Source organism: Miscanthus floridulus, chromosome 4, assembly GCF_019320115.1.
Source record: "Miscanthus floridulus cultivar M001 chromosome 4, ASM1932011v1, whole genome shotgun sequence".
Classification (NCBI taxonomy): Eukaryota; Viridiplantae; Streptophyta; class Magnoliopsida; order Poales; family Poaceae; genus Miscanthus; species Miscanthus floridulus.
The window spans coordinates 167,770-189,015 of record NC_089583.1 but is presented as its reverse complement, the minus strand read 5'-3'; positions in this window follow the sequence as shown (position 1 = coordinate 189,015).

Genomic DNA, 21,246 nt, shown 5'->3' with positions numbered 1-21,246 from the left:
CAAAGCTTACTCTAGACACATTACAAAGAGTTTACTAATGTACAAACAAACCCACGAGTACGAGAACAAAACTACTTAACTTAACTAGAGCTACTATTATACAACTCTACTCTTTTCCTCAATTTCTTCAAACTTCAGGCTCGGTATCCATTCCGGAATTATTACCGCCTTCATCATCACTTTCATCGATCATTACTAATTCTTCAGGATCTTCTTCTTCTTCCTCTCCCGATTCATCATCATCGGCAAGGATGACACCAGGGTCCATGGCATCAGCTTGAGGCTCATGATTCGGATTTAGTAGATTGCTAAGCCTATGAACTTCCTCATGTAGATATGTATTATGTTCTTCTAAATCTTCTACATAGAATTCTAGCTCATGAGTTCTAGCTCTAGCTACATTTTCCCTGTGCCAAGCTTCATTTCTTCCTTCCACCGTACGAACTAACATACTTTCGCAGTTCCTGTGTGCGGTAGTGAGACGCCTCAATTGATCCTGTAATTCTCCCACCTGTATAGCATCCAAAGCCCTATCTCTAGTAGCTTGTGCTAACTCTGCGGAAATCCTCTGTATCTCTGCCTTAGGATCAGGCCTAGAACTGCTACTACTAGCACCATCGTTTCTAGGGGCAAGTTGGTGACGAGGAACTCCTTTGGGTCCGGTGGACTTACGGGGCGTCATCTTGGCACGAGCCATACTATAGGAAGCCAATTTAATCAAAGTAAGACCATTAGATCAAAATCTAAAAAGTAGCTAAAAGGGATTACATTCCTCAAACCAGACTCACTGCTTAACTCCAGACTAAGAGATGAAGGAAGTAATGAGTGAATTATTCCTGATGCATGAATCGTTCTTACGAACAAAAACATCAAAGTTTATAATGCACATAAACAACATTTATTTTTATATAGGGCATAGTATGATTACTACTCCACCACACAAAAACCTTTTTAATCAAATAGGGAATGGTGAGAAAGAAATAAGATAAGTCAGAAGCAATTTGGACCAAGTTAAATTTAGTCATCCAAATCATTTTGAAGTTTTTGTAAAACAATACAACAAAACCTTGTAACAATCGCTCTGATACCATTCTGTGGCAGAACCTCCTAAGTTATAGGGCCCACATGCACCTGTCACTGTTCGGCGACCTTTGACATCTATGCATATGTTTCCATGAACTTAAAAAGACTGTCGGGTGTCCTCGGGGAACCCTGAATCATCCACGATTTCCGAGCAGGATCACGTTACAGAGTCATTGCAGTATTACAACATTTATTCAAATATCAAAACCAGAGTAAAAACAGCGGAAGTCTTACGATAACATAGTTTACAAACTAGTTATTTCAAACCTTACAAACTAAGTTCTTTAATTATTACAAACCATAGTAGTAGTGGAGTGGCATAATTAATATATACATAACACACAAAATAAACATCCTGCCCAGGGATCACACATTTACTTCTCATTGTCAGAACGAACGATAGTCATGCAGCATGATCCAAAATAGATCTACTCATGAGGTTCACCTGCAACAAGGGGTCAATAAACCCAGAGTACAAAAGTACTCAACAAGACTTATCCAAAATATTAACTGATAAACTCAGTAATGCAGGCTCAGGGATTCAAGGTATAGCTTTAACAATGATCAAAGTTCTTTTGCGTAAAAGCTCTTTTAACAACATTCTTTATATAGAAAACTTCTCAAGAATTATATATAAAGCTGACACGATCCGCACTGAGATCATGAAACTTCATATTCAGCACCTTCACAAGCCTTATTCAAGTTCTGGTTATTAATACTACGATGATGAACAGTGAGTTGAGTCTCCATAACCGAGGAGCAACGACGATTCGAACCGATTAAACCCAGCTGGGGATTCTAGACCACATGACATATGTAGGTCCCCGACTCACATATATCAACCTACCCTCGGATCCTCTAAAACAAGAACGGGTCCGCACCACCCGAGAACACAGTACTCCACCATTCCAGCCCATGGCCACGTGGGTACACGCTATTCCCACCATCTCTCCACTCCCAGTGCGCGAGTAGCCATTCTCGTAATAGAATTGCCAAGTTCAGGCTTATCGGAGTATGTGGTTAGTACTACAAATTCTCATCTCATACAATTCAACAACGGACGTGCCTTGATTGACACAGGCGGAAAGAACCCGCTCACAAGACCTCCATGTCTTGTGGCTCACACACACCGAGTCCGCCCGGTCTAGATTTATTACTCCACATTCCCATATCACATGCTAACATAATTAACCAATGTTCCATTTAAAACTTGTAGGTGGCAGGTAGTCACCTGACTTTCATCGTTCTACGCATAGCTAAGCAAAACTAGGCATATACGAGTTAAAACGGTTAACAAGGTAGATAAGGAAAACAAGGTTGGTCATGCATCAATTAGGTTTTCACTTACTCCTAATCACTTAATGCAGTATATGAAAGCAAAAGCAAAATCAATTTGTAAAACACAAGGTAGGGTTTAAATGCATCCAGGGCTTGCCTTCGTTGACGGAAAAGTCCGATTCCTACGACGTTACACAAGTATTCGATCCGACCTCAACAGACGGATTAACCTCTTCAACAGCTTGATTAACTACCACGTTTTCACCTTCGTTCACTACATGTAATAACAATGCCATGTTTAACATGATGCAGAATACGAAATATGATGCTCGATGATGGATGCAAAATTAATAATTTGAATACAACTTTCCTTCGCGGTACAGTTGCAAGTCAAACAAACTAAATCTTTTTCATAACACATTTATCAACTACCAAGGATCATTAACAACAAATGATCCGAGGTCATCACTCAATCCAAAAATCCAAACAAAAACCTAAATCATTAAAGGTTACTATTTGCTTTTATGAATTAATTATTTAATTCAAAATTATGAAATAAATCAACTTATTCTGATTGAGCTCAAAATTTTAGTACATGTTCATTACATGTTAACTAAGTGGCAAAACAAATTTCATAATTTTTGGATAAATAAATAAGCCTAGAAAAATCATGGAAATCCATTTATGAATAAATTGAGCAATTTTTATCACATTTAAAAATTACTGAAAAACATTATTTCATATTTTTCTTAAATAGTATACCTCACAGAGAAGTCACTCAAAAATTTTCATAATTTTTGGAGCTCTAAATAAATCTACACAAAAATAACAAAAATAGACACTATTCATTCAAATCTGAAAATAGAAAAATCCATTTGAACGCTGAGTCACTGACAACGGGTCCCACATGTCATCTTCAACCTCCGACGTTGACCACGGCAGCGATGGCTCTAACTGGAGATAACTCGCCGACGGTGAGTCCAATGGCGATGGCCAAGGTACCAAAACGTTCACCAAGACTAGGCGCATCTATTGACGTCCCTACTTGATCTGATAACGGTCCTATGCTAGCTCAACGTCGGCCATGGCGGATGCGGTGGCACGGCAGTGCTACGCCGGCGAAACGAAGTCGAAAATGGGGAAACAAAGGGCATGGGAAGGTCCAGTAGCTCACCACGAACACGTTCAAGCAAGAATTAAGGCCGAAGAAGCAACGGTGAAGCGGGGCGGCGTTCACAGTGATCACGGCGGTACGAGCAATGGCGACGGTGGTGTTCCAGTGGCTGTGGTGGACAAAACGAGCAATCAACAAGATATTAAGCACCACGGCATCACGGAGAAGCTGAAACAATGCTTCCCGAGATCAGAAGCTCACAGTATAGTACTGGCCACGACATTGCTCGCTCGACGGGGACTCTACCGGCCACGAGGAAGAAGAGCGTGGTCAGCGAGTTCCCGGCGAAATCAGCCGACCACAGTTGGCTGGGTGGATGCACAAGAGAAAGACAGAACTAGAACGGCCTTTACCAAGATGACCACGGCACTAGGGAGACGGTGCGGGCTCGCCGGAGCTATGGCGGTGGCGTCGGGAAAAATAGAGCAAGAGAGCGGGGCCAACAGCGACGGCCTGGGCTAAATAGAGCAGCTCAGAAGCGCAAGGAAGCTGCGTTGTGGCCTTCACCACGCCAGTGCGACGCCAAAGACGGCCATGACCGCGCCTGGAAGCAAACCGAAGGTCGCCACCGGTGTAGCGTGAGCGGTGAGTACTGTTCATCGAAATTACAAGTTTGCCATTCGCCAAAATTCACAAATTACTCCCAAATTTTCATAACAACTCAAAAATCTCCAAAAATAAAAGTTGTTCAAAATCAAAAGTTCTACAACTTTGCTTTTACAACCATTTCCTAATTCAGTCTAGATTTTGAAATGAACTTTTGAATTCAAATAGGGAAATTTAACGAATTACGCCTTTTTGAATTACTCAAAATTTTTCTAAACAGCTTGAAAAACTCCAAAAATAAACTTTGTATAACTTGCCAAGCTCTACACTTTTTCTTTTGGGCCCAACCCCAAAATATGCTTAGATTTTGAAATGGATTTTCAGGGTAGGATTTAAATGTGGAAAAGCAGGGTTTTCTCGAAAAATTCAAAATCCAAACAAACATTGAACTTGAGTCAAACAATATATTGCAACACATACCACATAAATATAAACTTGTATTAGTGTATGCATATCAAAGTTTTCACCAAATGCCAAATGCTTTGCAATGCATATGATGACATGCCAGATTTTAATATTTAAACACCCAAGGTGTTACAGCTAGGCTCCTCCACCATCACCGCGACCCTACTGCTCCTGCTCGAGAGTGTCTCGGAGCTACTGCAGAAGAAGTCTAATCTTGCTCGACCTTGGCCTAAAGCTCACAGAGCTGCTCTAGGTCCAGGCGTTGAGGTTGTCCAAGGGCAAGGTTCTCGTTTCGCACTGCCGGTGGGACAATGCGTGAGGGTGTGGCATCGCCCGCTCCCAGGCAAAGTGGGGTATGGTTGCCTCCCCCCCTCGTCCTCATCGCCCATGCTTGGCATCCTGAGTCCGACATGGAAGCACTCACGAGTGGGATTATAAGTGCCTTCGTCATCAGAGTCGGAGTAGCCAAAGTAGTAGTCGCTCACGGCTAGGAAGCGGCGCATGGCTTTAGGATCACGAAGTCTAGAGAAGTCCGCTCTGGCCCATGCCTTGTCCTCCTTTGAGGAGTTAGTGTGGGCATGGGTCGAAGTCGTGGTGTCGAAGTCAAGGGCGAAGCGTTGGTGGCATCCTGAGGGCTCTACGTGAGCAGAAGCATAGGCGGAAGCATAGGTGGTGGTGGCATTTCTCAACCCGAAGGGGTACGGAGATGGTGCCATCGCTGGGTTTTACTCTGCCGCAGTCGACTCCTTAGGATGTGGCGGGGCAGAGCTTGATGATGGGGCATCGTCGTGGGCCACCGACGTCTTTCCCTCATCCAGGCTCAGGCTAGACAGGTCCCTAACTAGGGACCTTGTGCTAACAGCTAGGCATGGGATACCGGTGGAGGGCGGCGCGTCGCCCTGAGTTCACATGGTGTCGGGGTGGCCATGCCCATGTCGTGCCTGGCGAGCATGACTAGAGCGGCCGCCCAGGCACCGCCTGCGCCTAGGCTGCGGGTGCATGACGTTGTCATCGGTCGGTGGGGCTCGGGGTGTGAGAAGTATGATATCATACTCACATCCTAGAGACATGAACTCTAGGCTCCCAAACCAGATCATCATGCCGAGACACAGTGGTCGTACGGGGTCTGCCATCCAGAACTCGTTGGGGTGATGAAGCTGACACGCAGAGGCCCCTACCTGGCGCTCCAACTGTCGGTGTTTTGGACCGGCAGGCCCTCGACCAACTAGTAAAAATGTACTGCATGCCCCTAATCTCGGATGGTGATGCAAAGAGACACAAGGTTTATACTAGTTCGGGCAAAGGGTGCCCTACGTCCAGTCTGAAAGATCGATCTTGTATTCCTTGCACCGAAATGCTCATAGTAGGGGGTTACAAGCGGGGCAAGAGAGAGAGCTAGTCCCAGATCTCTACGTGGAGTGGCGTAGGTTGCTTGAGATGTTGATCTCAGGCCGTGGGGAAGCGTGCGCGTTACAGCATGTGTTCATCTACCTCGTGAGCCCGTTAGCTCTCTTCGTCCCTAGAGCTAGCCCTGGCTGCTTCCTTTTATAACCGCAAGGAGGGAGCTAGGAGTACATGAGAAAGCTATACATGGAGCCTTAGTGAGGAAGAAAGATCTAGCACTATAGCCCACTCATGTAGCAGCATGGTGATGGGAATAGCAATCGGGACTTGATTACTGGTGTGTCATGTCGGCCATGCCCTAGGCTATTGAGGTCGTGGGAGTCCCTGTTGATGTCTAGTTAGCATGGCCTCCACTGTAGGAGACATGCTAAGCCCTGTGGATTTTTGACTTGGTGGAGTGCCAAGGCCTAGCGGGTGCTGTAGTTGTTCGTGCCAAGGCCTGCTTTGCCGAGGCCTTAGAGGTGACCCGTTTACGATGCGGGGGCCTCGGCTGGTCAGCGTCGTACCCTGGTTTAGGTGGAATGGCATAGGACGTGCAGTCTACAGGGCATGGTAACCCCTGTATCATCAGTAGGGGATGGCAAAAAGGAGATTTGATTATTGTCTCATCACCCCTGTTGTTGTACCCTATCGGTCATGGCTGATGTAGCGGGTGTGACCAGACTGCATTAAATGGATGGGATAGCCTACCAGAGGGACGGTTGAGGCGGAGGCGACGAGGATGCGAGACGAGCCTGGCCTCAGGCAAGGCGCAGCAGGAACAGTACGTCCGAGGCCCTACCAGGGGGTCTCGGGCGAGACAGAGAATGAGCAGTGCATCTGAGGCCCTGCTGGGTGTCTCGGGCGAGCCGTAGATTTGGTCCGAGACCGTATTTTGGTTGAGCTAGCCTCAGATATCACCGTGGACTATTTCCTTAGTTTGACTAAGTGGGCCTCATTGGGGTCTTATGAGTTTTTTTTGTCTTTGCTTAGGGTACCCTTTTTTATGGTACCCGACAACCACCATCTCACTTATGCTTTCGTCCTCGCTTCACGTAAAAGAATTAACCCGGGGATGGTGGGATGGACTCTAGAAGCCTTATATGTTGGTCTATCCCACCTTTAACATCCAAGGTGGGACTAAACTCTCTACAATATCTCATTAACTTGCATATGGGCCACTATGGGCCAAATTCCAAACTGGGCCGGATGTCACAGTTTATATGGGTTCAAGTATGACAGTGCGACCGCTTGCGGGCTGCCATTGTACTTGTACTCTTATAAATTGGTCAGTTCTACGATAGCTGGCATCAGAGCAAGATTCAACGTTAATTGTCACATGTGTATTTAAAAACAATGGTTTTTGTTTTCCAAAACCCTTTTCTAGCAACTAATAGCTATATAAATAGGTATTTGAAATCTAAAGTGTGCCAATGATCACTTTCCTTATGCCCAAATTAAGGACTATTAGGTGGTTATTTAAGTACTAACATGGGGGTTTTTTCTTCGTCGTCCATACGGCGTGCTATTGTATGGATGCCATTCATTTGAATGGTAATGTTTGGATCAAATGCCTCCACGCCAAGGTAAGTTGATGAGTGGCATGACCATAGGATGTGAGCGTGCGGTCGGGGAGAGTTAGTTTTGGTACGGCTATGTATACATGCTTGCATGTGTATATGGTGCGTATTTAATTGTGGGTGTAAACTGTTATCGGGTAGCTTTGATACGGAAGTATATATATGGGTATACATATATGGAAATATTTAGATCTACATTCTGCATATTTCATTATGGGTTTGGGCTGAAATGAAACTCTTATGCAGGTACACTAACAACAAAACATGTAGCTCGACTAGTTACGCTATATATGAGAGAATGTATGTATGCCACCGTGTATGTCGTTAGAAATAATTTTTCCTAAGTTTATGAGGACGTACGGAACGTGCATGCATCATGATAAATAATTATTCAATAATTACATTATTCCTCCCCTTATAGATCTCTACTCGGTTATGTAACTCTTATCCATTATGACTTTGTCTCATGAGAGTTTCCTGTTGATGTTGGAACTCCTGCTTTGCTTTGGAGAGTCTCGCACTTTGCGGGGTATTATGAACAGCCCCTCTATCACTGGAATGAAGTATACCTAGAGGGACTTGCACCAGCAGCTTGCACGGGCCCAACATGTAGTGGTGGATCTTCAGCATGAGGTGCATTATCTGAACAATCAACTACACCCGATCCTTAGTAAGGAAGACGAAGATCTAGAAATGTTAGTAGAAGATGACGGCTAGGACGAGGAAGAAGTGGAGCCAGAGAATATGGATGATCCTGTCTCCGACCTTGACAATGATCTTAATGAAGATTAAAGTCGCCTAGTGACTAGTATGTTAACACGCTGCGAGCCCAATAAGTGATCAAATTGGTGATGTCATGTTGCGAGAATGAATTATCATGCCTCTGTTTTTATTGTATGAAGTTAAGATTCTCTCCAGTAATTTCAGTTGGGCATGATTATATAATTCATCTACAATCTCTTGACATCATCCAATAATCACTTATTATTGCAACTTTGTAGATGACTCGCACTCATGCTGGAGCAGGCAGTAGCCAAGAGGGCAATGACGGTGACTTACCACCACCGCCACCACCATCTGCTAGTGAGTTCTTTGCCCAATTCTTGGGAAGACAAAGAACTATGGAGGAAGCTCTGCACCTCATTGCACAAAACACAGCTCGTGCCCACCCACCGCAACAAGGGCCTGAGCCAAACTAGTACAGCACCTTTAAGGAGTTTCAGGATACAAAGCCTCCTATTTTCAAGGTGGCAGACGAACCGCTATAGGCAGACGAGTGGCTCAACACCATTGAGCAGAAGTTTTGTCTGCTAAGAGTCACCAAGAACCTAAAGGCTGAGTATGCGTCCCATTAGTTGCAGGGACCGGCAGGGATTTGGTGGACCCATTTCCTATCCTCCTTACCTACCAATGCACAGGTCATGTGGGAGCAGTTCAAGTTGGCCTTTCGGGGACATCACATTCCCCTAGGGCTAATGCGCATGAAGGTAGATGAATTTATGAGGCTCACACAAGGGACTAAGACCCTCACTAAATATATGCATGCTTTCAACAACCTGTCCAGGTATGCCCCAGGTTTTGTTGATACTGAAGAAAAGAAGATAGAAAGTTTCAAGCGAGGTCTTGGCACTAAGTTGATGAAGACTATGGCCAACTCCAAGTGCACCACCTACAATGAGTTCATCAGTGATTCATTGACTCAGGAAAACCAAAACAATCTGCATGCGGTAGCAAAGAGCTGCGAGAGGGCAGCTGAGGTGGGTGCCTCAGGATCTTCATAGTCCAGAGCTCTAGTAGTAGCTAGGTCACCAGTTCGACCACCAGCACCCAAGTTATGACCTTAGAAGGTATTTCGTAAGGCATTCACCATTGCCTTACCCAAGGGGAATGGAGGGCAAGGAAGCTCCACAGGACCCAAGAACAATCAACCCTGCTTCAACTATAATCAAGTAGGTCATTGGGCCAAGGAATGCCCCCATCCTAAGAAGATCAGCAATCAAAACCAAGGAAATCAGAGGCAGGCGAACACAAGGGCACGTCTGGGATACATGCACTATACCACTATTGAGGAAGTGCCCACAGGAGAAGTTGTCATGGCTGGTATGTTTCTTGTCAACAAGCATCCCACTATTGTTTTATTTGATTCGGGAGCTTCTCATTCTTTTATGAGTTAAGCATTTGCATCTAGACATGATTAGAAAATAATTGAAGTAAGCAAGGGTGGTTACAATATAAGTTCAGCAGGGGCTACTATTTCTACAAATAAGATAGTCAAAAACATGCTCATCTCTATATTAGAGAGGGAGTATACAACGGATTTGATAATATTGCCCGGATTATCTATAAATGTGATCTTAGGCATGAATTGGATGAAACATCATGGTGTTCTCATTGACACTAGCACTCAGATAGTTATGTTGAGAGAGCCAAAGGGGGGTAATGCTTTCCTAGTACCACTTTCCTGCAACTTTGAACTACATAACTTGTCTTGTGCTATCCAAGCCACTACCCTATGTGATATCCCAGTTGTTTGTGAGTTTCCTGATGTGTTCCCAGATGAGTTACTAGGTTTACCACCTGATAGGGATGTGGAATTTAAGATTGAGTTAGTGCCAGGTACGACACCTATCTCAAGAAGGCCGTATAGAATGCCACCAAATGAGTTAGCAGAACTTAAGATTCAGTTACAAGATCTGTTGGACAAGGGTCTTATTCAACCTAGTTCATCTCCCTGGGGCTGTCTAGCATTGTTTGTGAAAAAGAAGGACAAGTCACTGAGAATGTGTGTAGATTACAGACCACTCAATGCTATGACCATCAAGAACAAGTACCCGTTGCCCCGCATCGATATCTTATTCGATCAGTTGGTGAAGGCAAAGGTATTCTCCAAGATTGACTTGAGATTAGGCTATCATCAGATAAAGATTAGGCCAGAGGACATACCTAAAACTGCTTTCTCTACTAGGTATGGCTTATATGAGTATTTAGTTATGTCCTTCGGACTAACAAACGCTCATACCTACTTCATGTACCTGATGAATTCGGTATTCATGCCCGAGCTTGACAAGTTTGTGGTAGTGTTTATCGATGATATATTGATTTATTCAGAAAATGAGGCAGATCATGAAGAGCATCTAAGGATTGTTCTATCCAGATTGAGGGAGCATAAGCTATATGCGAAATTTAGCAAGTGTGAATTTTGGTTGAGCAAAGTACCTTTCTTAGGTCATATCTTATCAAGATACAAAATCTCAGTAGACCCATCAAAAGTACAAGAGGTCATGGATTGGAAGGCCTCGACTTTGATTCATAAAGTTTGGAGTTTTCTAGGGTTAGTAGGATATTATTGTCGTTTCATTCCAGATTTCTCAAAGATAGCTAAGCCCATGACCAGACTACTTTAGAAAGATGAGAAGTACAAATGGACACTAGAATGTGAAGCAACTTTTCACACCCTCAGAACTCTGTTAACTACCGTGCCTGTCTTAGCGCAACCCGACATTGAGAAGCCTTTCGATGTATTTTGTGATGCATTAGGTACAGGTTTGGGGTGTGTGCTTATGCAAGAAGGAAGAGTTATTGCATATGCTTCTCGGCAGTTGAGAAAACATGAAGTCAACTACCCCACGCATGATTTAGAACTTGTAGTAGTTGTTCATGCGTTAAAGATATGGAGACATTATTTGTTGGGCAATGTATGTCATATATATACTGACCACAAAAGTCTCAAGTATATCTTTACCCAACCAGAGCTAAACATGAGGCAGCGAAGATGGTTAGAATTGATTAAGGACTACAATTTGGAAGTGCATTACCATCCGAGGAAAGCCAGTGTAGTAGCTGATGCACTTAGTCGGAAATCTCATTGTAACACTATGGAAGCATTGTTAGAAGATGGCTTCAATTTGTTACATCCTGTTGTACTGCACAATATCACTATCAGTGGTTCACTTGAGAGCAAAATCATAGAGCTGCAGCAGACAGATATAGGTATAAGTCACATCAAGAGAAAAATGCAAGAGCAAGAAACCAAACATTTTAGATTAGATGAAAAGGGTGTACTATGGTTTGATGACCGACTTGTGGTACCGAAAGACCATGAGCTTAGAAATCAAATTTTAGATGAAGCTCATTCATCCAAATTGTCTATCCATCCAGGTAGTAGTAAGATGTACCAAGATTTGAAAACCCGTTTTTGGTGGACTAAGATGAAGAAAGAGATCACAGCCTATGTCGCTAGGTGCGACAACTACAGCAGAGTAAAAGCTGTTCATATGAAGTCTGCCGGATTACTCCAGCCTTTACCTATTCTAGGTTGGAAATGGGAAGAAATCAATATTGACTTTATCACAGGTCTTCCAAGGACACCGCAAGGTCACAATTCCATATGGGTCATTGTTGATCGTCTCACCAAGTCAGCACATTTTATACCGGTTCACACAACATATCATGTGGGGAAGTACGCTGAGTTGTACATTTCTCAGATTGTGAGACTACATGGAGTACCTAGGACCATAATCTCAGAATGAGGACCACAGTTCGTAGCTCATTTCTAGGAACACTTACACCAGGCCTTGGGAACTAAGCTAATCATAAGTTCGGCATACCATCCACAGACTTCCGGATAGACAGAGCGAGTGAACCAAATCTTAGAAGACTTGCTAAGAGCTTGTGTTATATCTTCCAAGGGTTCATGGAAGAAATGGTTACCTTTAGCTGAGTTCTCCTACAACAACAGTTATCAAGCAAGCATCAAGATAGCTCCGTTTGAAGCCTTGTATGGCAGAAAATGTAGAACTCCATTGAATTGGATTGAGCCCGGTGAAAGGAGATACTTTAGTATTGACTTTGTAACTAAAGCTGAAGAGCAAGTGTGTATTATCCAACAACATATGAAGGCAGCTCAATCAAGACAAAAGAGTTATGCTGATAGAAGAAGAAGACCACTGACTTTTGAAGTGGGTGACCATGTATACTTGAAAGTATCACCTATGAAAGGGGTGAAGAGATTTGGAATGAAAAAGAAGCTTGCGCCTAGATATGTAGGTCCATACAAGATCCTAGAATGAAAAGGGAATGTTGCTTATAAGTTGCAACTTCCACCCGAGATGAATGCAATATTTGACGTCTTTCATGTTTCTTAGTTGAAGAAATGTCTTCGTGTACCGGAAGAAGCTATTGCACCCACCAACATGAAGCTTCAATCAGATTTGACCTATGAAGAAAAGCCAATCTGAGTGTTAGAAGAGATGGAAAGAGTAACACAGAGTAAGATCATTAAGTTCTATAAGGTGGTGTGGAACAATCACAGTGAACAAGATGCTATGTGGGAACAAGAGGATTATTTACGAGAGGTTTATCCTGCCTTTTTCCAAGAATGGTAGGTCTTGCAAATCTCGGGACGAGATTTTTATAAGGGGGAGGGGCTGTAACACCCTAGGTGTTAGCCTTGCATAAATTGACTTGCATTGCATGAGCATGAGCATCAAGCATTCATATTTAAGCTTTTACAATTAAAACATGTGTTTGAAACGTTTGCAACATTGCTTGTTATTTCATGTTTCCATGTGTATATGCATATGATCATGAGTGAATACATGTAAATGGTTTATGTGAGTCACTAAAACACATTAGCTACACTTAGGTTAACAAATGGAACATTGTTCATGAAGGTCACCTTTCATGATCAAGTACTTAAGTGATGTTATATGTGTTGACCTGTATAGCCCAATGTGTGACCAATGCAAGAAATGAGTGTGTGACCTTACAAATAGCTTAAACATGTTTAGAAGATCTTTATGAACAACTTTGGTATTCATGGTTAGGGGCAATTTGGTCACTAAGCCATAGTTTGAATGTATACTATCATTTGAATGTAGCATGTTTGACCAAGTTTGAACTATGTGCTAGAGACCTTGCATGGAAGTGGTCACTAAAGCAAAGTTGTAGTATTTGGCAAGAGGAACAACTTTTATTTTTGGGTCATTGACTAGTTTAGCTCCTAACATGCTTGAATTAGGCTCACAAAAAATCATCAAATCACTATTTGCAACACTTAGCAAATTTTGCTAAGTCAGTGTAACTGACAGTGTTGAGGCAGCCACCTTTGAGATGACATTACTCCTTAACCGTTGAGAATTAGGTCTTGATCGTTTAAGATGAATTATAGCTGGTACATAGAGCTACAGCTTTTGTTTAGATCGTTGGCGCTAATTCTTCACGGTTTCGAAGATCAAGCTCCACGAAAACACGCTGTCAGGCTTGGTTTGCAGCTATGATGACTAATTGAATCGCTGGTTTCAGTGGCCGACCGACGCCAGAAGATGGCCGCCGCGTGGAGGAAGCAATGCCGTGCATCGCCGGCACCCTACCTAGCATGGCCAAGCCAGGCCAGAGCCGGCTTTATCACCCCAGCGCTCGCCCGCACTACCCCGCACTCACATTTCCTTTTCTGGCCTCCTACTTCACCGTCCGCAGCAGCCGTAGCAGCGCCAAGCTCGCTGCCGTCGCTTGCCAGCCACCAGTTTGCCTTGCCTCGCTTCTCCACCACCGCAACCACTCCACCGTCACCCCCGTGACTCACCGCATCCGCCCGTGCTCGTTGACCACGCCCGGTAAGCCTCCGTGCCGCGCTTGACCTCGCCGGAGTATCACCGTCGAGCCCGTCACCGTGGCTGGAGCGCCTCTGTCCACCATTAGCTATGAGATCTTGTGCGTTAGGTTCGTCTTGGTTAGTAGATGCTCATCTGCGCTTTAGCTTGCATCGCCGTGGCCACCGCTGGCGTAGCGCCATCGTCCAGCTCCGCCGAGCCGCCATGGCCGCCGCCGTCGTCCTTCGCGCCGTTGATCCGCCCGCCTAGATAGCCCAACATGTGCGCTAGGTCGAGAAGGTCACCGTAGTGTAGGTGCCGTCGCTGGTGAAGCTCACCATCGACAAGCTTTGGCCGCGCAGCGTTGAACAGCGCCACCTCCTCTGTTTTACCGTCGCTGACACGTGGGTCCCGTCTGTCAGCGGCTCAATCTTGAAAGCTAGTGCATTTATTTTCAGATTTACATTCACCTTTGAAAATTTATAAGTAGAGCTCTAGAGCTCCAAATTTTGTGAACCAAATTTTGTAGTGTTCCTTAGGAATTGTAGTATTTAGGAAAAATATGATATTAGCATTTTCAGTAGAGTTTTTGGAGCATTTTAATTGAAACTTGAAATGTGTTTTTGAAGGTATGTAAACTTATTTATTTTATATCTAGAGTTCCTGTGCTCCAAAAATTATGAAATTTATGTGGTGAGCTATTCTTGACAAGTATAAGCTCTGGTAAAAATTGGAGGGTCAGTGCTTGCATGGATTTGTAGTTATAGATTTTCCTTTTATAATGAGGTAATCCTTGTATGAATTTTTATAAATTATTTATGAATCCTATGTTCATGAAATTTGTTGGAGCTTGTCCTAGTACCATATGGATGTTAATAAAAATATAAATCTATTGCTTGACACTTTTCACTAGGGTTTTCTATTTATGCTCTTTTAAGCCTTTCTGCCTTGTCATTTTTGCATAGGATGTTTTACTTGGTAAAATAGCTTGAAAGTTTTACAGTAGTCTTTTGGTAGCATTAGTAAGGCACTGTAAATTTTTGAGAATTTATGATGCACATTTATTATATGTTTATTATTTAACCTAAGTTTCTAAATAAAATAATAAAGACATTTAAATAAATAGTTTGGGCTTTACCATTATATTTTCTTGAGTGTATTTGATATGTTTGAACTATTGGTAGACTTTGTGTTGTCAAAATTTGAATGCTTACATGAAGTAAAAGTATTGTTGCTTTATAATTCGAGTTGGGAGGGTTTTCGGACAGATTCTGTAGTTTGGTGTGTTGCATAGTGAAAATGATGTTTGCTGTAAAAATAGTTAATAACAAAGTTGTAGATAACTTCTTCATATATCTTGTGTAAAAATTTCAGGACCATAGGCCAAAGGGTTTAGGAGTTATAGCTGTTTAAAGTTAGTATTTCCGAATTACTTGCTCTCTGGAATTTCTGGACAGCACTGGATTGATTGTCTATTTTGGGTTAAGATAAATTGTGAATTAGCTTTTGGTGATTAAATAAGAGTTGTAGAAAATTGTATAAGATTTCCAGAAAGTCCAAGATCATAGCATTTGGATAAGTATAACTCCAGTTATAAGTAAAACAATTAGCTGCTGTTTGGTGGTGTTGTACTTGAATTGTGAAGTGATTGATTTAGTAATTAAGAAGAGATATGCACATACTCAGTAAAATGTGATACACATGTTATTCCTTAAACAACATGATGTTAAGAATACTTACAAGAATGCATTCATCATGTATCATCCGACTATACTTGTCAACATATATGCATTCGCAATATCTTATGCCATATTCATGCATCTAGGATCGTCGGAGGAGATAACGTTGCTGGAGTTCGACGAAGGAGAGGAAGGGGACCAGTAGGAGAATCCTCAAGCCGCAGCTCCCAAAGGTGAGGAGTAGAACCCAAAAGAGCTTCTGGAGTGCCCTGATCACCGCCCCACTTCCTTTTCTGAAAGGCAAGCCCCGGAGCATTCTAAGTCTCCCAGTATTTTACAAAATATTACTCAAGTTCTTATGATTGATGTATTAGGTTATAAGAGTTGATTGAAATCACTTGATGCATATAAATTCCTTATCCAGAATACTACCTTTAACCCTGTATAGGTCTAGGATCGAATATATGCTTAGCCATGCTTAGACTGGTAGAAGTCGGGTGATTTCCTATCACCTGCGAGATATAGGTGGATACCGAAGCACAATTGGCTATATTTGCTATCGTGGAAAAGAACCATGGGGTGAAAGTAAATCGAGGCCGAGCGGAGTCTATGTGTAGGTTGACTCATGTGATTCTGTCTGTGCTGATCAAGGACCGTACCGTTGTTGGAACTTCTGACAAGATTGAACGCATGCCTATCACTTAGCTGGCCGAATAACTTGTTTTGACCGCAAAGCCAAGTAGCTCAACTTAGGCCGGGCCCTGTTCTGTTGTGCGCTCCTTGCAGGGAGCTAGACTGAGCCCAAGGGCAGGCTAGGCCTGAACGTCCTGGCATTTGGTGTCCCTGATTGTGCGGTGCGGTACAAACCCACGAAATGTGGACCTGAGTTGTACCAAAGGTGACCTAAGGCGACTAATGATCTAGTCTATCTGGGTTTGTGTTAGGAAAAAGTTCCTAGCTAGTTGAAATCGATTCGAATCGCCGTCTCTCCCGGATAGTGAGAAACTTGGCTAGCTCCAGCATCGTAGTAACTGTATTATGGAACATGATGGTTTGAATGAACATGGATTTACAATACCGGCTATGGTTACTATTGTATGCTATTAAAATGATATACCACATGTTTGGCATAGGATAGTTGCTAATTTAGAGATGGATAGTCATAATTAACTTGATAACAGGATTATAATTGTATAATTTAGTTAAGTGCTTTTTATGCAAAATGTTGCCAAGCTACATCCACTTATACAGCCTTGCATGATCCTTGGAGTCATTTTATTTCTAGTTTATGACGGGTAAGTCTAGCTGAGTACCTTCCCGTACTCAGGGTTTTATTTCCCATTGTTGCAGATGGCACTATGTATCATGGTTATTGCAAGAGTTGCTTCTATCCCGCTGTGGATGAGGAGTAAGCCTTGGGCAGGCTTCTTTATTAACCCCTCTACATGCTTTTGTGGACTACGATCGTATGTTGGTACTGTATTAAACTATGTTGGAAACTATACTTTCAAACTAAATTTGCTTCCGCTTTTATCCATTAAACTTGGTTTGTAATAACTTCATTTCATACTCTAATGATGGAAATGTATCTGTGAACTTTATGTAATATGTGACATGTATGTTGAATCATATATGATCTTGGTTGTTGTAAATCGTTTATCGAGACCCGTCGTGGTACTCGACGGACTACCGGGTTTATATGGGTTCAAGTATGACAGTGTGATCGCTTGCGGACTGCCATTGTACTTGTACTCTTATAAATTGGTCAGTTCTGTGACATCCACCTTGCCCAATGTCTAAGGGCTAGCTCTGCGTCGCCCGATGTCTGAGGGCAGGCTTTGCCTCACCCGATGTCTAGGGGCTAGCTCCGCCTCGCCCGACGTCTGTGCACTGCTCCTTCATAACTACGCGCGTAGATAAGGCAGGGCACTCAAGTCAACCACAATACTGAGGACCATATCTTGCACGCCTATAGGAAAGTACCATTAGGATATGACAAGATGGGCGCTTTAAGCCCTTCCAGGCATGTCAGAGCCCGAACAATGTTGTAGGCGCCAATATTTGTCTTATAGTGTTGTGGGCGCCGCCATTTGCCCTCAGGCATGGATCCTGATGGAAGCATACAACAACCACTATGGTCCAAGAGGAAACTCGCATCATCTACAATAATGGATGAACAGTCACTATGCCATTTGCTCCCTGTAGGGTCATGGATCAGCACCCTGGTCCTTTGTGCCACCCGCTAGGGCGGGATGGGACGTGACCACTTGTTGACAAAGCAAGAACATGGCATCATCAGTGGATAGATGCCTAGTGTGGCCCTATCCAGATCAGCGGACATGCACCCAGCATGGAGCTATCTATAGCACCGTCTGTCGTGTTAGCAGGACTCGCTCAGAGGAAAAGGAAGACCCAGCATCTTTGAAGGACCTCCTTGGCCTCTGATTTTTCTTCTCTCCCATCTATAATCCCTGCTTCCCCTTGGTCTATAAAATGGAAGGTAGGGCACCCCACTAAAGGGATGGATCAATTGAACACACCACGCATCACATTACACATAGTTGAGCAGCGACCAATCTCTCAGCACCCATTCGACCTTTCCATCAGAGACTTGGGATCTTTCCCTCTCTCGCTCGTTTGTAACCCCTACTACAAACTTTTTAGTGCAAATAACATGAGCAGCAACCACGAACTAGACGTAGGGACATTCTGCCCAAACCAGTATAAACCTTGTATCTTTTTAGCACACCATCTGAACCAGACGTGCAATAACAAAAATTTACTCATTGGTGTTTACTCAAAACACCGACAGGGATAATCTGGACAGCGAGGATGTGCTGATAGCTATCAGCTCATCCTTGCAGGAGTCAGGACCCTTCCCATTCCATGGAGGGGAGGGCATGTTTATGGAGTTGGTGGAAACGGGCTGGACCATCGGCCCACCCCAGGAGCCAACAGGGGTGGGCGGCTCTACCGCCACGCCTGAGGTGCCACGAAGGTGGGTGGCTTCACCATCATGCCCCAAGATCCAAGGGGAATGAGCCCTTTTGCCCATGAGCAGGGGCGGGTTCGAATTGGCCTCGCCCTGACGAGGTGGTGCAGAGGTCTAGGGGTTTGCCCCCCAAACGTATCTGCCGCCCAACAACCCCGATGTGAGTCATCATCTCCCCTGCTTCCTCTACTTTGGGTGGATTTCATCGTGACTTATGTTTTTCATTTCTTGCAGCATCGGGAGGCGGCGTACCCCATTGGTGCTGGCGCCAAAGAGCATCGCCCTTCAAGCGAGGCGGCAACCCTCGACTAGTGTCGTGCCCGTTTCAGGGCGGGAGCAGCGTGTCAACATAGAATTTTTGTCCCATGCCGAGGACACACGTGGCAAGCCAGAAGGGTCTGCTCGATGGAGCTGTAGATCCGCCTAGCTTTAGCACAGGGATGGTCGATCCTTCGTGCTCCTCCCGAGACATGCCAGTCAATTTGACCCTGTAATTGATAAGGAGAGAGAGTTCATCAGTAATTAAGGGCGGAACGTGCCGGTGTTGCCAGACAGTCCTGAATGTGCGGCTCTGAGAGCCGATATGAAAGGAGATCGACTAAACAGACGATTCCAACATATTCGTGAGAATAAATTGGTCAAAGCTCATTGGGTTGTATAAGAAGAATCGGTTATCATTCAAGATAAATGTCGCTATTTGAACAAATATTAATCAATGGCAATAAGATGTCAACAATGATTGGTTTATGCTAAGCCAATGATTACAAGTAACTGAACCCCTTTTTATATAAAGAAACAATTCAACACCATTTAACCAGTTTAATAAAGACAAATCTAATGAATATGTTAGATCTCATCTATTGCTATGACCAGTGGGGCATGAGGCAGAATCATGCAGGCCACAGAAATAACAATAGACTCGATGACCCTAATTCATTACTAATATCAGTAGGGCATGAGGTAGAATCACGCAGGCCATAATACAGTAATAAGACCATGGGGCTAACACATCTTTTAACCTATCTTTACTTCAACGGTCTCATGATGCAAACTGTTTGTGAAAGCACTCGATATCGCCTAAAACAGCCGATTCAGGCGTAGCGCACAGTTAAAGTCATGCCTTATCAGGAATAGATCTACCAAATAACGATCCCCACTCCATGGTGCTAATAGTGGGGTGTGAGGCAGAATCACATAGGCCGTGATAACGGGCCATGGAACAGTTTTCGCTAGCCAATAAATCTACTCAAGATGCAACATGATTTAACCACACGCTATGCACGATCAACATTGATGTAAAACAACCGATAAAACATAACTCATCATTTAATGTGTAGATTAGATCAGTTTTAGATTAACAAATGATGGGCTAAACAAGATATAAGGCCGATCTAGATCAATCCCAATCGGGCAGAGTGATATTGCTGTAATTTAGATAAATAATGAAAGCAATAAGCAATATCAGTAACTTAATGAATCTACCAAAGACTGTCATTCTAGGGTAGAGCCGATAACTTGACCATGATCTAGTTCATGTAGTGGGGGTCGACCGGATCGATGCAGCCATACTTGAACTAGGCAAGAATCAATAACTAACTTATACCAGAGTCATAGTGGAGGTCGACCAGATCGATGCAGCCGTACGAACAGAGGTATAAGCCATGACGGTACTTACAACAAGCAGTGGAGGTCGACCAGATCGATACAACCGTACTTGCTAAAGAACTCACCGAGATCTACTCTACTCCTACTCCTAAGGGGTGGCCGGAGCCAAAAAAGTAAATAACTTGTATATTGGATTGATTGTGTCTCTTACAATATCCGAGGTTTGGTATTTATACCTAGAGTCTAAACATGAATCCTACTCGATCACGATTTGTTACAATCTTCGGTATAAAGAAAAACATTCCTGATTTAAGATAACTTGGACTCTAATCTTTCCCTTTTTGCAGAGTCTGATATGTAATTCCCTAGCATCAACCGTAGTTCATCATCGCTATCCACTAATGTCACCCCAAGAGATATGATTCCAGAGCCATATCTGAATCAGCTGATATCAATCCTCATGCAATCGATTCCTTGTTTGGCATGATCCTGGAAGCTTGCGAGTTCCCGCACTCTTCTCCCAAATTTTGGTGTAAACACTGGTGCTAGTGTGACTACGTCGCTGGCTGGTAAGGCATCGCCTATGGTGGTGCCTGTGCCCTCGGTGGGACGGGTGGACATGGGGGTAAAAGGGGCGCCTTCGAAGATCACCGAGCAGCCGGCGCTGGTGGCGATACCGCTGCCAACGATGGGGCGAACAGAGCTACCGACCGCTCTCATGGTGCCGATCATGGTGGGCGTGATGCAGTCGGTCATGACTTCACCAATGTTGGTGGAGGTGGTGATGACTGTGATAGGTGGGTCACAGCCGGGAGCTATCGTGGTGACGCCTGAGGTACCAGCGTGACCCGTGGTGTCGGCAACCTAGGCA